The sequence below is a fragment of the Sciurus carolinensis genome, unplaced genomic scaffold (genome assembly GCF_902686445.1).
Source record: "Sciurus carolinensis unplaced genomic scaffold, mSciCar1.2, whole genome shotgun sequence".
Classification (NCBI taxonomy): Eukaryota; Metazoa; Chordata; class Mammalia; order Rodentia; family Sciuridae; genus Sciurus; species Sciurus carolinensis.
In genome coordinates, this window is record NW_025920154.1 from 965,851 (window position 1) to 983,337 (window position 17,487).

The following is a 17,487-nucleotide window of genomic DNA, read 5'->3' on the forward strand; positions in this document are numbered from 1 at the left end:
TGCACAGTGGCATTAGAAGTAGCTGCCATGGGTCCCTCCTTCTTAGCCACTGGGATGTGAATGGAACACCAGCTGTCAAGCACATCCTGTTCCACTGTCTGCTCCTGCTTCTCCTCTAAAGGGCTTTGTGATATTGCAGGGATGTGATCATGAGTTCCAATTAAGGAAATTTTGGTTGGTGTGCTCTAGGCTTGACAAAGCATAGCAGAGAAAAGTTTCTAGGCTTGCAATAATTTGTTCCTATTTACAGTACCATATCAGTGACCAAGATTTGATTAGGCTGTTATTGGACATCTGTTAGTAAATCAGGCATATTTATCAAATTTGGGGACCCAGTTGGGAGCTGGAACACATTAATAAAACTTAGCATGAATGTTCATAAAAAACAAAGCACAGGAAAGTTACCTATTTCAAAAGATCTGCCTTCTTTAATGGCTTCATGGACCACCAGACTGAATAGAAATCTCAATGGAGCAATTCTGGGCTCTATGTGATCCAACCACCCAATGTTTTCATCTTATCTCCTGCTTTAACCAGCATGAACCTATCATTCCATAAAGGTCAACGTACTCCTCTCTGAACTGGGAACAATATCTATAACTTCTGTTTTTTAAGCTAGAAGTAAGTGACTTGACTTGGAATCATGTTTAAGGAGACAATATCTGTAGGAAATCAAATGCTTTTTAAAGACTTTAACTTTAAAAAACAATTCTCAGGGTTTTTTAAAGCATAACCCAAAGTTGTTATTTCACTTGATGTGATATAATTTTAGGCTTAAAGATAAATTTTCAACTAAAGAATTTTTTATTTTTATGATTTTTATGAGATTCTCATAATGATCTTGCTATGCCTGGGTTTGTTTTTTTCAGAATGCGATGCCATTTCCACTAACACATCATGTTTTATTCTAACAGGAGCTATTATTTGCTCATTACTTTACATGGAATAAAAGCAACTTTCTTAGGCTATTTTAGAATATTTAGAACATTTTTCTGCATTTGGCTAACATCTCTTTCTTCTTTTACTTAAGGAAAAATGGATTATTTGGAACCTATGGGTGATAACCCTGGGAAGTTTCATTTTCTATTCTATACCTACTTTTTATGTCATGGAGATCTATGGGAACCTAGGACTTTGCACTTTGAGGAAATGTGCAATAGGAGTTTGTACTGTAACCATGGAAATGATCTTCCTATGTTGTTAAGGGAAATACAAAAGATAAAAACAACCTTTTTGATCTTCATATACTTCTTGTTAAGCATATTCAGTTCAAATTTATTTATTGTACATCTAATATGTGCTGGACACTATACAGGACACAGAAATAGAGTAGGAACAAAATAAAGTCCTTCTACTTACAAAGTGCATGTTCTAGGGAATGTGTTCCAGACTTTGGGAAACGTTGGAAGTCAAACCACTCTGTGCCAATGAGGGCACTACCCATGCTTTGACCAACAGTGGTGATGTTTGTCATGTCAAGATGTTCTTGGAAGAGTCAATCTTAAAATGTACTTGGAAAAGATCAGTCTGAGAATCACATATGAGAATTTAGACACTGTTACTAAAAGTTCTCTTTTCTCTTTTGACTATAATTCACTTTAGACTAGGCTGTAAATCTGAATATGTCTAGAGGATTTTTGGTGTTAGGGATGGTGGCCACCTTCCCTAGATAGTGAAAACCAATGGGAAGTAGTTTTCTAAGACTTAAGTACAGCTGGGCGTGGTAGTACACACCTGTAATCCCAGTGGTTCGGGAGGCTGAGGCAAGAGGGTTACGAGTTCAAAGCCAGCCTCAGCAAAAGCAGGGTACTAAGCAACTCAGTGAGACCCTGTCTCTAAATAAAATACAACATAAGGCTGAAGATGTGGCTCGTGGCTGGAATGCCCCTGAATTCAACCCCCATTACCCACCATCCCCAAAATAGACAAGCTGATCTGAGTTACAAAGGAGTCATACTTGCTCTGCCCTTGCTACTTCTCTTACTGAGAATCAAGTAAATCTTGAGAAAAGCACAAGTTTAAGAGATCACAGAGGGAACTTATGAGGTGGCATAGGCTTCATAATACCTGGTAGGAGTAGTGACCTCCACTGGGGTCAGAACAATGGTAGTTGAAAGTCATCGTGCCAAGAAGCAGTGATCTTCAAAAGGGCAATGGAGGACATGGTAAGGATGTGGGCTTCACGAGCAGGTAGGGAGAAAGGGACTTTAGATACTGGTTCATGATTAGCTCATGAAAACTACCAGATACAAGGTGGGAAGACATTGAATACTTCAATAATAAAGCAAGACGGGGCTCACGCCTTCAAAGACTAGACAGATGTACCATAATTTTAACAATGTCTACCTCAGAGAGCTTTTTATGAGTGCTTTTTCTATATTTCCCAAATTACTTAGGGAAGACTTCTATTGCTTTCTTGGAATCCAGAATATCTTAAGAAAAATGCCTGCACTACAAAGTCCTACATATGACATCTGACATCTATCCCTAAGCAAGGGCTGCTGAACCTCTTGACAAGCACTTACTAAGAGGCATTTGAAGAAATACCTAGGCAAGTCATTCAGTGAAAGCCAAGGGTATACCAGTGAAGCAGGCAGGAACAGAAATGACCCATCATTTCTTACACAGAAGCCCAGAGCTACATGTGTTATGGCTTAAATATTAGGTGTTCTCCAAAAACTAATGTGTGACATGATGCAAAAAAGTTTAGAGGTGAAATGATTGGGTTCCGAGAGCCTTAATAACTGGTTGGTACTGTAGGCAGGTAGGGTGTGGCTAGAGGAGATGCGTCATTTAGAGTGTGCCTTTATAGTATATATTTTGTGAGCTGAGCTTAGTCCCTCTCTATCTGCTTTCTGGTGGCCATGTCCTGAACCACTTTCCTCCAACACACGCTTCTGCCATGATGTTCTGCCACACTTGGGCCCAGAGCAATGGAGCCAGCCATCTATGGACTTAGATCTCTAAAACCAAGAGCCCCCAAATAAACATTTAATTCTCTAAAATTGTTCTTGTAGGATCTTTCTGTCACAGTGGTGAAAAATGTTTTCATAGATGATGCTCAGCGAAGGAAGTATCATATGTCACGTCTGTGGAAATAGGCAGTCTGAAAACCTGACACTTCCTCTACCCAGGGCCATTCAGTAGAATCAGTGACATTTGGCAGATCCTCCTCCAAAAATCTGGTTTAAATCAAAAGAACAGTTATTGATAGAAAATGACACAAACCACAATCTGAGCATGTGTGCTTCCTGTAGTAGGGAGTTAATCAGAAATCTATATGACATACACAATATACTCTAATGAGTCTCCAAATACAGGTATTAGTGAACACAGTAGGAAGCAGGAATTCTGAATAATTCAAGTGGCCTCAATCACTTGAATTACAACAAAACTGCAAAATTAGAAAAGCATCTTAGTCTTAGTTGACTTTAAGATGCTGTGCTACAAGGGGAATTTTCAAATTTAAAAATCAAACGTCTCAGACCCAGTATTGAAAAACAGGGTGAGTGATCTTTATACTGTTAAAGCATTAAACTTTATCTGTGCTTTGTGACCGATGACAGTGCAGAGATGGTGTTTTTGCCACAGGAGGATCATAGTTAGATGACAAAGCTGCTCTCAGCACTCTTACCCTATGTGAACTGCTGTAGCCAGCACTTCCTGTCATTCTTAGTGGTAATGAAAGAAAAAACTTAATGAAATATGACACAGAGGTAGAGCAAGAGGCATTATCCTTACCACAAATAAAGAGGGAGAGAAACCTAACTCATTCCTCAGTTGGGAAATAAAGTTTTTGTTATCTTTAGTTTAAAAAAAAAAAAAAAAAGAGGCCTAGCTTCAGATAGCTCTTGCACAACTGTCTATGACCCCTTATAGATAACAGGTATAATTACTTACATTTCCCTTCCATTTTATGATTGGTGAGTCTGAAGAATAAAGTGTATTTCTAGACATCTTGCGCCCTAAGCCTTATTAGCCTTATCAAATTTTGTTTACTTTTCTTTCCTTCTTTATACTTTTCCTTGTTCCTGTCTTCCTTGAAAGAAAAAAAAAAGGTTGTCTATGCCCTATTTCTCAAAACAAAAAATGCAAGTTGGCTTATAACAGGAACATGCATATAAAAAAGGTTAACTAAATAGAAAGTGAACGTTTATAAGGAAGAAAAAAGCAAATAGGCGAACCAGCCATTATAAGATTTAGGTGATACCATAAAATGATTTTACATTTTCACAAATGAGCTGTGGAACAGTCTTCATTTTTGTTTCTCCGAGTGGAGAATGAAGAAATATCAAGTTCTGCTGTAACAGGAAATGCTTCTAAGAAGAGCTCAGCTAATTAAAAGTTCTCTGGTCTCAGTAGGAGTGTTCAAGTTCCACAAGAGAAAAGGCAGAAAGTATAATTAGGTTTCCAACCACTCTGTATTTTCCTTAATTGTTGGTAACTCAAATAAAAAAATAATTTTAAAATAACCCCCATCAAATAAGAATGAAAGAGGGTACAAAATTCTAGGATTTGGGGCTGGGGATACAACTCCGTTGGTAGAGTGCTTGCGTTGCAAGCACAAGGCCCTGGGTTCGATCCCCAGCACTGAAAAAAAAAAAAAATCTTGGATTTGCTTTTATTTTATAGGTGCACTTTCTGGCCAGAACAAACCAAAAGGAGAGTCAGAGTACATCCTGCAACTCTAGTAGATATACTGTGTTGACCTCATGTCAGGAACATCAGGTATGAATCTCAGATCTACTCCCCATCTCTACTCAGAGTCTTGGCCAACAATTTTCACTGTAAAGTAGATATTTGCTGGAACTGAATGTGCTCATGTTTTGAAATCAGATGTGTCTGGGTTTTAATACTGGTTCTTATTAACTTTATGATCTGAGAGTCAGCTTTTTTTATCTACTACTACTTCATGAAATTTCCTTTTTTGTTTAAGATTGAATGACATACAAAGGGAAATGAAGGGAAGGGGGAACAGGAAGAGCAAAGGCAGACTTTCCTATGTTCATACACGAATACATGACCAGTGTAACTCCACATCATGTACAACCAGAAGAATGGTAGCCTAAATAGAAAAAGTTATACTCAAGGTAAGTATAATATATCAAAATATTCTCTACTGTCATATATACCTAAAAAGAACAACAACAAAAAAAGATTGAATGACATAAATATGGTGCTTGGCACATAGTTGATATTCAGTAAATGTGAGCTTTCTTGTCCCCTTTCTACATAAAAAAAAGAAGAAATACAATTCAGCATGGTACCTGGGGGTGCCCCACTAATTAATGTTCATGTATGATAGTTCTTTTCACTGCAACTGTATCAACATGAGTAATGGAGGCAGGAAGAAAAGACAGTCAAGTCCAAACCAGAAAGAAACCTCTATCAACAGTAAAGATGACCAGAAACATTGGCAGGCACGTTGGGGGTAATATCCCCCATTTTTATAATGAAAACTTCAATGTATGAACTTCAGAAAGACCTTTCCATACATTCCGGGTTTAGAGATTTAGGTGGATAGAGCACCTGCATAATTACACTAACCCATGAAAATAACAGTCACTTGTTCCATGATGGAAATATGGTATTTAAATGCAAACCAATAAATAAATGAGAGAGAGAGAGAAAGAAAATAGTATGACTATTTAACATACTAAGACAGTTGTTCCCTATGTCTGGATGTGACTGGATAGCACTCACTGGTATTGATTACTTTGAATGTAAGACATCAAACACCAACATTTGTAGACTTTTCACTTTGTGCCTTGCATTCCCAAGGATCAAGGACCACCAAGAGAGAGATTTCTGGTGATATTAAATGTACAAGATATAGTAGTATCTTTTATCTTTAAACTAGTTTAAATTAATTGCTCTTGTTAGAGGTAACATGGATCAGAGACTTTATCATCAGTGTCAAATGATGCCATAAAAACTCAGAATGTTTTAATATAATGCTTTGTTAGAACTAGAACGCTAATAATGAAGTCACTTTTCTTTCTTTCCTATTGACATGATAGACCACAGAATGAAAAAAAACGTACGTTTTTATAGGCTCATAAGTTATTTGGTGATATTTGCAAGGATATTTTTTCAAATTTATTCTTTTTTGTTATATACAACACCAGGATACACCCTGACATTATCACAAAGGTGTGGAACTCAACTCACTCCAATCCAATCCCTAGTACTCCCCAATCATTCCCCTCCCTTCTCTCCACTGATCTCTCTTCAAACCACTTACAGTTTACTCACCAGGCTACATCCATGTAGGCACATATGAAAATTCATTCTGATTCATTCCACCATTTTTCCCTTTCTGCAAAGGTATTTTAAATGCTTTTTTATTTCTGTTGGAGTAAGATTGTTGTTTGAAACAATTTGAAGAACACAGAAAATAATTTTAAAATTTTACCTATAATACGTATGTTGAATTGTGCAGAAAATGACTCTAAATGCCTCTAAATGTTCCCAGAATGCAGTAGGTAAATATTACATTAATTCCAAGAAAAACAACTGTATTTTTCCAAAACATTGTAGTGGTCACATGGGGTCTTATCTATCTCATGATAACCAAATATCTATGAAAAAGCAGAAATCAGGCCTGAAATAACTGTTCAAAAGGGAGCAGGTACACAGAGACTTGTATACCAAGGTTCTACTTCAAGGATTTTGTGTGAATTTGGATGATCCCAACTTTCTCTGTTGATTTTCCAATTGTAAAGTGATTAAATATTTGTCTGGCTACTACATGATAGTGATGTGATTACAAAAAAAAAAAAAGTCTATTTGAAATGGTTTAGCAAAGCATAAAATGCTTAGCAAGTTCAAAACATTGTCAAGAATAACACAAACATTCTATCCTTAGTGCTGATGCACCAGAGTTCTTAGGACTATGACCTTACCAACTGTCTAACCAAGTCCATGATATACAGAGACCATTTATAATGGAGTTTTATTAAATTAACAGAATCTAGATTGTTTTCCTTAGAATATTTGTGGCAGTTTTGAGAGGCAAATAACAGAATCTCTCTAAAGATGGTGACAATTAAGTTACTCAATCCAGTTGTTAATGCTCCAGTGAAACACTGAGTTGAGTTGCTTGAATCTTGAATTTCACTGCTATTTTTACAACAGATATTGCTTCTAGAGGAAGACATTGTGCAATTATTTGAAATTAAGATTTTATCCTGGATAAATCCACATTAACACTTTTTGTTATTTTTCTACTTGCACATTTTTTAACACTGGATTTAGTTAGATAATGAATGATCCACTTAAAAATTCTTTCTTCTTACTTTTTCCTTAGGGGAGTGCAAACTGAATGGTTGGTTATGATATATCACTTCAGCAAATTCCCATTAGTAAAAAATAAAGTGATTATTGAAAATTTATTGACTTTTTCATGTCACTCAAAGACTGGAGAGAATGGCTATTTTCTGTCATTATGTTTCTAGATTCAACCAATGTGACAAGAGAAATATGTGAAATAAAAAGTAAAATATAGTTAAATGAAATAGCAAACATGTTGTTAAAGAATAGCACAAACATCCTATCCTATAAGAAATATTCTTATAATTTATGTCAAAGAAAAGCCAATGGGAGATGAAGCTTCATGGAATAGGTGTTTGAAGGGTAGTATAAAATCACATGTACTTTTAAAAGAGTACAATTCAGCTACATGTGCCTGTAAAAAGTTGAACAGAATCTGGTCAATCTGAAATCAAAGCAAGATTCTGGTCTACTTGCATGTAACCTTATAAAACATACTATTAATATTTTTTTCAGATGAAGGGGGAAAAAAAGGCAGAGGACCCAGGGCCCATAGTCAGGATATACCTGAATAAGGATTCAAGTTTAAGTGTGTCTGTAAAGTCCATGAGCATCTTCAATGCCAGGATGCTTCTCAAGGTATGCTAGAAACTTAAGAAGCATGGGGTGAATGATGGAGAGAAAGAGAAAGGTAGAACAAGTAGGAACACAGAAATATGTAATGTTCCATCATCACTGGGGTCCTAGTGAGACTCATTTCCAATCCTGGTAACTCATATGCCTCAATTTGGTCAGCACTACTTCCAGAGCTTGGCAAGGATGGCCCTGTAAGTGAGTGACAGTCAGGATCACAAATGAGTCAGGTGACATTGAGAAGTTACTGATTTTTGTTGATAATTTTGTGCAAGTTGTGGAAGACAGATACTGCAAACAATTTAGAAGACACTAGGACTTATCATGGAAAGGCAAGTTTAAAAGACAAGGAAATACAGATACAGGAGATTTTTGCATTAATGACCTCACATTTCTCACTCAAACACCTGCATCTATACCCTTATATAATACTTCCCTACATAAGCTTTGAACTTTTTCAGATATGAGACAATAGTGACTACAACACAAGCAAAAATTCATGACATGCTTGGAGTCCTGAAAACTGCAAAATGAATGAGAAATAACTACCTGAAAGTCTACCATACAGATAAGCCAAAAATCTGGATCATCCACTCATAGCTGGTTACAACAGAGAGCAAAGTAGACAATAGCCAAAGAGACCCAAACCAGAAAAGAATACCCATGGATCCACAGAATAGTGTGTTAAATAAAATGTTTTTTTGCTTTTTAAGCTAAAATGACTAAGCTTTTGGGATAGTTTATCATATAGCAGAATCTGTTTGATATGACAGAATAATATTTCAGGCAATTAGTAAACTAAGCAAAAATTGTTACATCCAAGAGAAAAAGTTCTCTGTTCTTTGTTGCCCACATAGTACGAGGGGACCCAGTAGGATCAAAATGTATAAGGGACTGTGTGGGGTGTCCAGGTAGAAAAGGTGTGGACAGTCTCACAGAATCTCATACCTAGGAATGGTAAGGAAGCAGCAGAATTACCTTCTGCAACTGAGAATAAAATAAAAAAACAGTATAAGATTTTAGGAAGCACAATATGAGACAGGATCACTTGCTGTGTCCTCACAGGGAACATGGTATGCACTCTCTCTCTCTCCCTCTCTCCATACACATCCCTCTTAGATTCTTAGTGATGTGGTTGAAAGGTACTAATAAAAATATCAACTTTTGATATGATGCCAACATAAGGTTTATAATTATCAATGACACACATACACACACTCACAAACAGAATCACATAAATAGAAACATGTATTGGTACTAAAAATTAGGAAAGTGTGCAGAAGCAAGGCAATTTACCCAAGATGGGGTCAGATTGCAATACCCTCCTGAAAGAACACCACAGTACTGAGAATGCTCTTAGGGTTATTAATGAAACCCTAAAGCCAAAGTGGGAAGGCAGCACATCATTTGGCATCCAGCTCATTGCAGTAGATCAACACCACCTGAAATCAGCTGCAGTTGGACTACACCAACAGTAAAACTGCCAAGTATGCTTTCCCCTCTCATGGTGGAGAGAAAGCACCACAGAATATACCAGGAATGGCCACATCTTGCAGGAATCTGGGCAACTGAAAAATACAACATAGGATAGAACTATGTCCAGGTGAAATGGGTCCATCACACTGAATGACAATATATCAATAATGGGAGACTGAGGTTAGGATTGCTCACAGCACCAACAAACTTCCCACTATACATAGTCAACAAGCTAATTTACCAATGAACATTTATATTCATCAGTAATCCAACTCAAGCTGCAAAAGGGGCAAACTATGGCACTGTATTATAGGAGGAGAATCCCCTCTTCCTCCCAATAACTAAACATCAGTCCTATATAGAGTTTCTAATGTTTGAGAAGTGGTAAATGGGAAAAAATATTCACAAAACAAATTCACAAACATTTCTGAAACTTAAAATGATGTGAAGTCGGGCTGGGGAGATAGCTCAGTGCTTGCCTCATAAGCATAAGGCCTTGAGTTCAATCCCCAGTACCGCGGAAAAAAAAAAAAAAAAAAAAAAAAAGATGTTAAGTAAATTTATGACTATATCTGCCATGTGCACTTAAAATTGTTAAGTGACAAGATGTAATAAAAGAGACAAAAGGAAGGGGCATTGGAGATGCTGGTGAAAACGATTGTCACCACCAACTCAAAAAGCCACCCATTAATTTGCCCCACACCAGCCCCTGGAGTGCACACATGTGCATACCCAGGGGCATAACGCCTGCACGTGTGTACACCTCCCCCAAGGGCTGAGGCCAGGATGGGCATCCCGCATCAGTCGGATGAATAGCAGGTCTGTTCTGCCAGCTGTGTGCTCTCTCCCACCCAAGGAAAGCAGCAGAGACAGACAGCAGAGTCTGGAGGAGCCCACGCAGTTTGTTGCTGGCACCTGGTATATGTGAAGGGACTGAAGGGCAACAAGATGGAATCAGAAAGAGAAATCATCGACCTTCAACCTAGGAACTCCAACCCCAGGAGGAACCAACCCATCAACCTGAACCATTACGCCACCAAGAAGAGCGTGGCAGAGAGCATGCTGGATGTGGCTCTCTTCATATCCAATGCCACATGACTGAAAGCGGTGCTGGAACAGGGACCATCCTCTCATTACTACATGGCCCTTGTCACCCTCATTAGCATCTCTGTGCTCCTGCAGGTAGTCATCAGAATCCTCCTAGTCGTCATTGCACGGCTAAACCTGAATGAGGTAGAGAATCAGTGGCGACTAAACCAGCTCAACAATGCTGCCACCACCTTGGTCTTCATCACTGTTGTCATCAACGTCTTCATTACAGCCTTTGGGGCTCATAAGACAGGCTTCCTGGCTGCCAGGGCCTCAAGGAATCCTCTCTGAACACAGCCTGGGATCTAGGTACTGGGTCTAGATCTGCTTCTGCCTCCTTCCTCCCTGATCTGCCATGCTAATGGGCACTTTCCACAGCCCCTGGGAGAGCTTCTAAAAGTCCAATATAGCTGTCCTGGCTTCCTATCTACAGCACCCAAATTAAGATGTGATGCTTTACTGATCTAAGTGACTCCACCTTGTTCAGGAGTTCTGAGCTCTGACTCCAGTACTGCCAATCTTCCCTCCCTGGCAGCATCCTCTAAGCCTATGATAGGTCAACGTAAGACTAAGTCTGCCCAGCCTTAGGACTTTGGTTCTAACCCACCCCATGCCCTCCCTCGCTCCAGGCTTCAGTTCTCCCTTTGTGTAAAATGGAATGATTTCTATCTATAAAAGTCTCTGCAAATTCAAAAAAAAAAAAAAAAAAAAAAAGAGACAAAAGAAAACCTTTACAACAATACACTGTGACTAGATCATAATTTGCTAAATGGTAGATAGAAACAAAGTACTTGAAAAAACAGAAAGGTGATGGAAGGGTAAATATGCAATAGAAAAATTCTCTGTTAGCACCAGTAAAGAGCTGAGTTTCTAGTGAAGAAAATTAGTGAATGCTATAATGCAAAAAATATTAATCTTTACTACAGAAATTTGGGGATAAGTTAAGAAAATAATGAAAAAATTATAATTGAAGTGTATAATAAAAATATAAGTAAATGTTTCAAAAAAGTAAAGCAAGACAAATAAGCAGGCAAATAATTGGTTAGTTGCTACAAAACTACAAACATAACGACAATTGTTAACATTTTCTTAGAAACTATTATATAAGGATGCAGTAATAACTATTCCATATATTGATTATTAAATTCTTAGGATAACACTAATTAACAGACACTCATACAGTCATTTTATAAATGAAGAAAATGAGGCTTCAACAACAAAATAGAAATTTTTCAACTGAAAATAACTGAATCAACACACTTAAAAAACTGAATCATCAAATATAAATGCACTATGAAAAACAATGAGATAGCCTTCAAAGAGAAAGTTAACAAAGTTTAAAAAAGTGTGTATGTACATATACAGTCATATAAGAAAAATCAACATTTTTTCATGTCATTTTCATTTGTCAATGCTTCTCCTTTCTCTTCCTACTCCTTCCTCTACTGGTCTTCTATTTTTAATTGATGTATAATAATATGCATAAAAGTACTATTCATTGTGATATAGTCATATATATAGTATAATTTGGTTGATAGAAATCTATTTCTGATTATACAGTAACTAATTATATGGCAAAAATAAAGGTGACATGGAAAACATCTATTAACTGCCAACAGCATAGGCATCACCCTGAAAGAACAAATGCCAAACCCCTTCCAATGAAAAACAGTTATAAATACTACAGACATCATTACCCTATGTACATGTATGATTACACGAAGGGTGTGAATCTACATTGCACACAACCATAGAAAGGAAAAGATGTATCCCATCTGTGTACAATGAATCAAAATGCTGTCTGTAAAAATAATAAAGATTAAGTCAGTTTTCCTCATGGGGGGCGGGGAACCGAACATTACTTGAAACAAACCAGGTTATTTCTGCCATTGTACCTGCTCCTGATCTATAAAGGCTGTTAGGTTACAGATTGGGTATGTCAGTGTAAATCGCTGTATCCTCTACTCCTTAGTAGTGCTTGACATAAAGCAACCTCTTATTGAATATGTGAGTGAATATGAATGGGAAAAAAATCAATTAATCAATAAGCCCATATTGTTTTTGCCTGATTTCTAGTATCCTGGTTTTCAGAACCGCTTTTTAACCTAAGTTGGGAGCAGTGTGAAATTTAAAGAAGAGTAATGTAATACTTTTTAATTCAGCATTAAATCATATTTGTTACTTTCCTAGTCCTGATATTGAACCTCAAATTCTCATCTTTGTCATTCTTTTGTATCCTTAGGAAATGGAGTGATTCCCTTTCTTCCTCTCCTACTCTACTTCCACCCTCTGGTTTCTTTTTTAAGGATTAAAGTATGCCCCAAACATAGAGACTGGGAAGTTTCCCTAAAGTCTATAAATTGATATCCCACACTTGATGCAGCTGTCTTTTTGATTCCCTAATTCAACAAATGTCTTTTGGCAAACTCTTGGAATGGAGTAATATATGAGTCACACTCTCATTCTCTTTGAAAGCTCACTTTATGTTGGTGAACATAACACTCACATGAGTCATTTAAGTAAATAAGTACTGAAGCTTTGTTGTCCAAAGGCAGCCTAAACTCAGCACAGCAGGGCAATAAAGGACATCAAATTTAAAAATGAGAAGACTGAAAGAGTTGATATATAAAGGAGAAAGAAAACAATAACCAGTGAACAGAGAGTTTTATTGACTTTTATAACCTTATGTTGTCCTTGCTTATATTCTAAATTATAACCTTATTTTAATTTATATTGGATGTGGGTTACAGAATAGCATTGTGCCCCCAATGAAAGGACTCTGTACAGATTTACCCTATGTTAGAGACATAGGTAAGATGCTATGGGAGCGTACAAGAAGATAATTAAATCAACAGAGGCAGGTGACTATAAGAGACAGGAAAAGGGAAGGCATTTCAGAGGGAACAGAGCCTCAGTTAAGTCTTGAAAACTAATCAGATGAAGGCTTCAGAAGGTGGGAAGGTAAACCATCCCTTTGGTGGGATGCATCCATCACCTAGGGTTAGGTTCCCAATACTTCCTGCTAGCCTAGAACATCACCTGTTATCTCCCTGTTATCTATTTAATCTGTTGCACTGAGTCTTCACACTCAGTCTGATTCTGTCCTGTATTACTTCAGAGGTATAGCTAGCTCCAAGTCCCAGGCTTGATTACATCCCAACATTCAGTTTGCTCATATTTCCTAGTTTTGCTTTTCCATCAATAATCACCTGTACTTCAGTTAGACATGGAATAGTAATTGGCTTGCACAATAACCATCTCAATACTTTATTCAAAAGTTATGTTCTGTAAGAAATCTTTCCTAATGGATAAAAGCATGCATGGAAAGGGCTTCCTTGTCATTTTTTAGAATGAACTTTCATAAACATAGATCTATTCCATAGAAATAGCCATCTGTATGGCAAGTCATAACTAAAGTCATTTTACTATGATGGCATCGTATCAGCTGACTGAATTCCATCTCTTTGCTTACCACAAAATGCCCACACTGCAGAGACACCAAACTTCCTTGATTCTTTGTGTAGTTTGTATTTAGTCTTATTCCCTCATAATTTATCACTGGTGAAAACTTTTTCAGAGTGAGGTAGGAGAGCTGTAAATTACTTAAATATTTTAATGGAATTTAATAGTTTTGAAAAATTAAGAGCATTTCATGTGGGGAACAATATCAAAATAGATGACCTAAAACAAGTCGTTTCCCCAGAATCTGCACTTACTGAATTTTCTCCTGGGGTTACTAATATTTTTCAGTTCTTCTGAAGAAAAACAAATTGAGTCCCTGTTTTTCCTCAAAGCTCTTTGCTCTCCTATAAATGCCAAGGTAATATTTCCTGATGTATGTCCTTTAGACCACTTAGTCTCTGGTTTAAAAGCCTAAAAAAGGCTTCTTTGGGATATAACTTTGGGATGCATTAATATCACAGACTCTTGGTTTGGAGATTGACAATGACACTGGTATGTATACACCATGTTGTTCTGGTAAATATCCTGGTATTACTTCGTTAAACCCTCACAAGAGTATTTGATTCCAGAACAAGTCCCTCTCCATAATATCATTATCCCCACCACTCCACACAACATTGGGTTGGGAAAGGCTATACCATTCCTTCCATTGACTTCATACTTCACAGATATGAATGCTGTGTGGTCCATGCCATTTATTTTGATCTTACATAATAACTGAAAGCGTGCACATCTTTTTTAATGTTTGTTGTATTTGGCGGCAGTTAAAAAGTGTAGGCACTTCTCCAATACTAGTCCTTTACTTCTATAAATCTAGTGTGGCTTTTGCCAGCTTGTATCAATTTAGCAGTTAATACTGGGATGCAAAGGAAGCAAAAATAAAAATAGAAATTCCAAAGAATGAAACCATTAGCACTGAACCATAATGCCGCAGGCTAAACAGATATTCCACTACTGATGAATTCCATTGCCACACACACTGGTTCTCCTCTTAAAAAGGCAGTAAAAGTCTTGTCTTTGGCTTGGATGAGGGCTCCAACAACTGCCAGGTGGTCTGCAGGTTTCCACACAATGATTCTGAGCAGAATTACAGCTTCTCAGCAAGTAAATCCCAGGAGGCAGGTGATTTAGTCAATCGACCCCAAGCAGTTATTTTAAACACAGGGCCTGCTCTCTTTAAAAGCACAAAACTTATTTCAGAGCCTTTTAAAATTTTTGCTTTTACCTGCTTTCTTTTTCTTTCCATCCTAACTTCTATTTCTAAGACACTGCTTTCAAGTACCAAGTGGATAAAGAATCCATATGATTTCAACATTACTGCTTAACTGCGTTCAAAGCTGGTTAATTTCACTGTAAACTATTGGAAATATTCAAAAACTTTTAATAAACCACTAGTAGAAGTCATAGGCATAATGAACTTACATGCTAATCCATATCACCCTTTAGTTTTTATAAGAACCTTAGCACCATGAACCTATTTAATATTCTTTTGCACAGGACTCATGTTTTGTCCCTTGATACATTTTCTGACATGGAACAATTCATTTTGATTATAATATTCACTTATCCATCCATCCATCCATCTATATATCACTGACAACCTACTGTATGTCAGGCACTTCTATTTTTCCTAAATTATTTTACAAATGATGGCACTATTATAATAAATAAAATCAGCATTTGGCTTTACAACCAAGTAAAGTTTATCTGTATTAAAGAATCTAGATTTCGACAAAAAGTGTAGGCCACTGATACTTAAGGAAAATTAGGTAAGGGACAGGCTGTGGTTTTTGTAGGCCAGTGTTTCTTAAGAAATATCAGAATCAAAGTGCTTATCTAAAAAGCAGTCCCAATAGGCCCTGGTTCAAGACACAGGAATCTGTACTTTTAATAAATACTCTAGGTGCTCCTCATACATAAACAATTTGAATTGTGACTGTCTCCCAAAGGCCCTTGTGTTAAGGCTTAGTTCTCAGGGAGGCATTATTGGGAGGTGCTGGAAACTTTAAGAGGTGGGACCCAGTGGGATCTTTAGTTCATTGGGGAATACCCTTGAAGGGGAATGTGGGACGACTCCAGTCCCTTCCACTCTCTTTTGCCAGTCCCTGTTCTCTGGCTTCTGATGTAAGCAGTTTTGCTCTGCTACATATTCCAACATGATGTGATACCTCATTACAGACCCAAAACTGTGAGGTTCACCATTCATGTTCTGTAACATCCAAACTGTAAGCCAAAATAAAAGGTTTATTTTCTATTTCACTTCATTATTTTATTTCACTTCATTATAGTGACAAAAATCTTAGGAACATATACTCTCTTCAACAAGAACATTTTAACTTTCAAGTCTTTTCATTTATTGGGCTTTCTGTATGATGTCTTCCAGAAAAAAAAAAAAAAAAAAAATCAGTTCCAGTGCTAAAATTCCTGAACAATTTGAGAAGTGTGAGCCTCTTACTTCAAGTGTAAGCACCACTAGAAAGTCACACATATGACACTGCTTAGGCATCCCATCATTGCATTTTAAACATGGCATAGCAGAGAAAACCAGGATTTTGAAATCAGCAAGCTGTACCTTCACTACTCAATAGCTTTATAAGCTTGAAAAGCTAACTAATCTCCATGGGTCTTGGTTTTCTCATCTGTAAAATTGGGGTAATAGTAGTAGTTGGTTGTTCAGACTAAAAGATATAAACATCTGGCAAAGGAGCTGGCTTACATTATGCCCTCATCCCTCCCTAATTTTGCATGCCTTTATGGAGTAATCATACCAGAACTAATTTTTATGTTTTCTGAAATGCTATTTTTGAAGACCTTTATGTTGTAAATTAAATAAAATTTGTTGTCATAATCAAGTTCATTTCTTGGGTTAAAACATTATTTTCCCATTTTATAGCAATGTACATTACTTAAACCACTAGTTCCCTATCAGCTTCAGTAACCGGAAAGTTTGAATGAAAAATTAATGCTCACTAACAGAACATAATTGTCAGTCTTTTTTAGATTATATTTTTGAAAAACAGATCCTTAATTTATTTGACAAAATATTTTTTTAGACACCCCATATATTTATTGAGAGGGTATACTGTCATGGAGAAGAGCCAAGCTTGACTGCCTGGGTGTAAATAATCTTCATTTATTAGCTGAGAGGTGTTGAATAAGCTATTTATTAGACTCAGACTTCTCAAGTAATAAATTAGATTAATAATAGTTCTCATAGGATTGTTGTGGAGATTAAATAAGCTAAATCACACATAGTATTAAGAACAAGAGCTGGCATATGACATGGACTCTAGCAACTCTAGTCTCTGGTGTTTCGTGTTATTTACCAGAGAGAGATTAATTACTGAAGATACATGGTAAAAATATCTTACATAGGTTAAAAAAAAGAGGCATGTAAATAAACCTTGTAGAAGTAAGTGCATTATAAAGTACATCTTTTTTAAAAATTAAAGCTTTATAGTTATACATAGTATTGTTTATTCTGACAAATTCATACATGCATGGAATTCGATTTCAGTACACGATCCCCCCTTTCCTCCCATCCTCCCCCCCCCC

General features: G+C 36.9%; 1 long non-coding RNA gene and 1 pseudogene across 3 annotated transcripts in view; one reads left to right on the plus strand and one right to left on the minus strand.

The window, feature by feature from the left end:
* Positions 1–17,487, minus strand: part of LOC124974560 (uncharacterized) — an 84,715-nt gene that overhangs the window by 21,850 nt on the left and 45,378 nt on the right. The gene's annotated exons all lie outside the window — the stretch shown is intronic.
* LOC124974553 (ninjurin-2-like) lies at positions 10,243–11,047 on the plus strand (annotated as a pseudogene).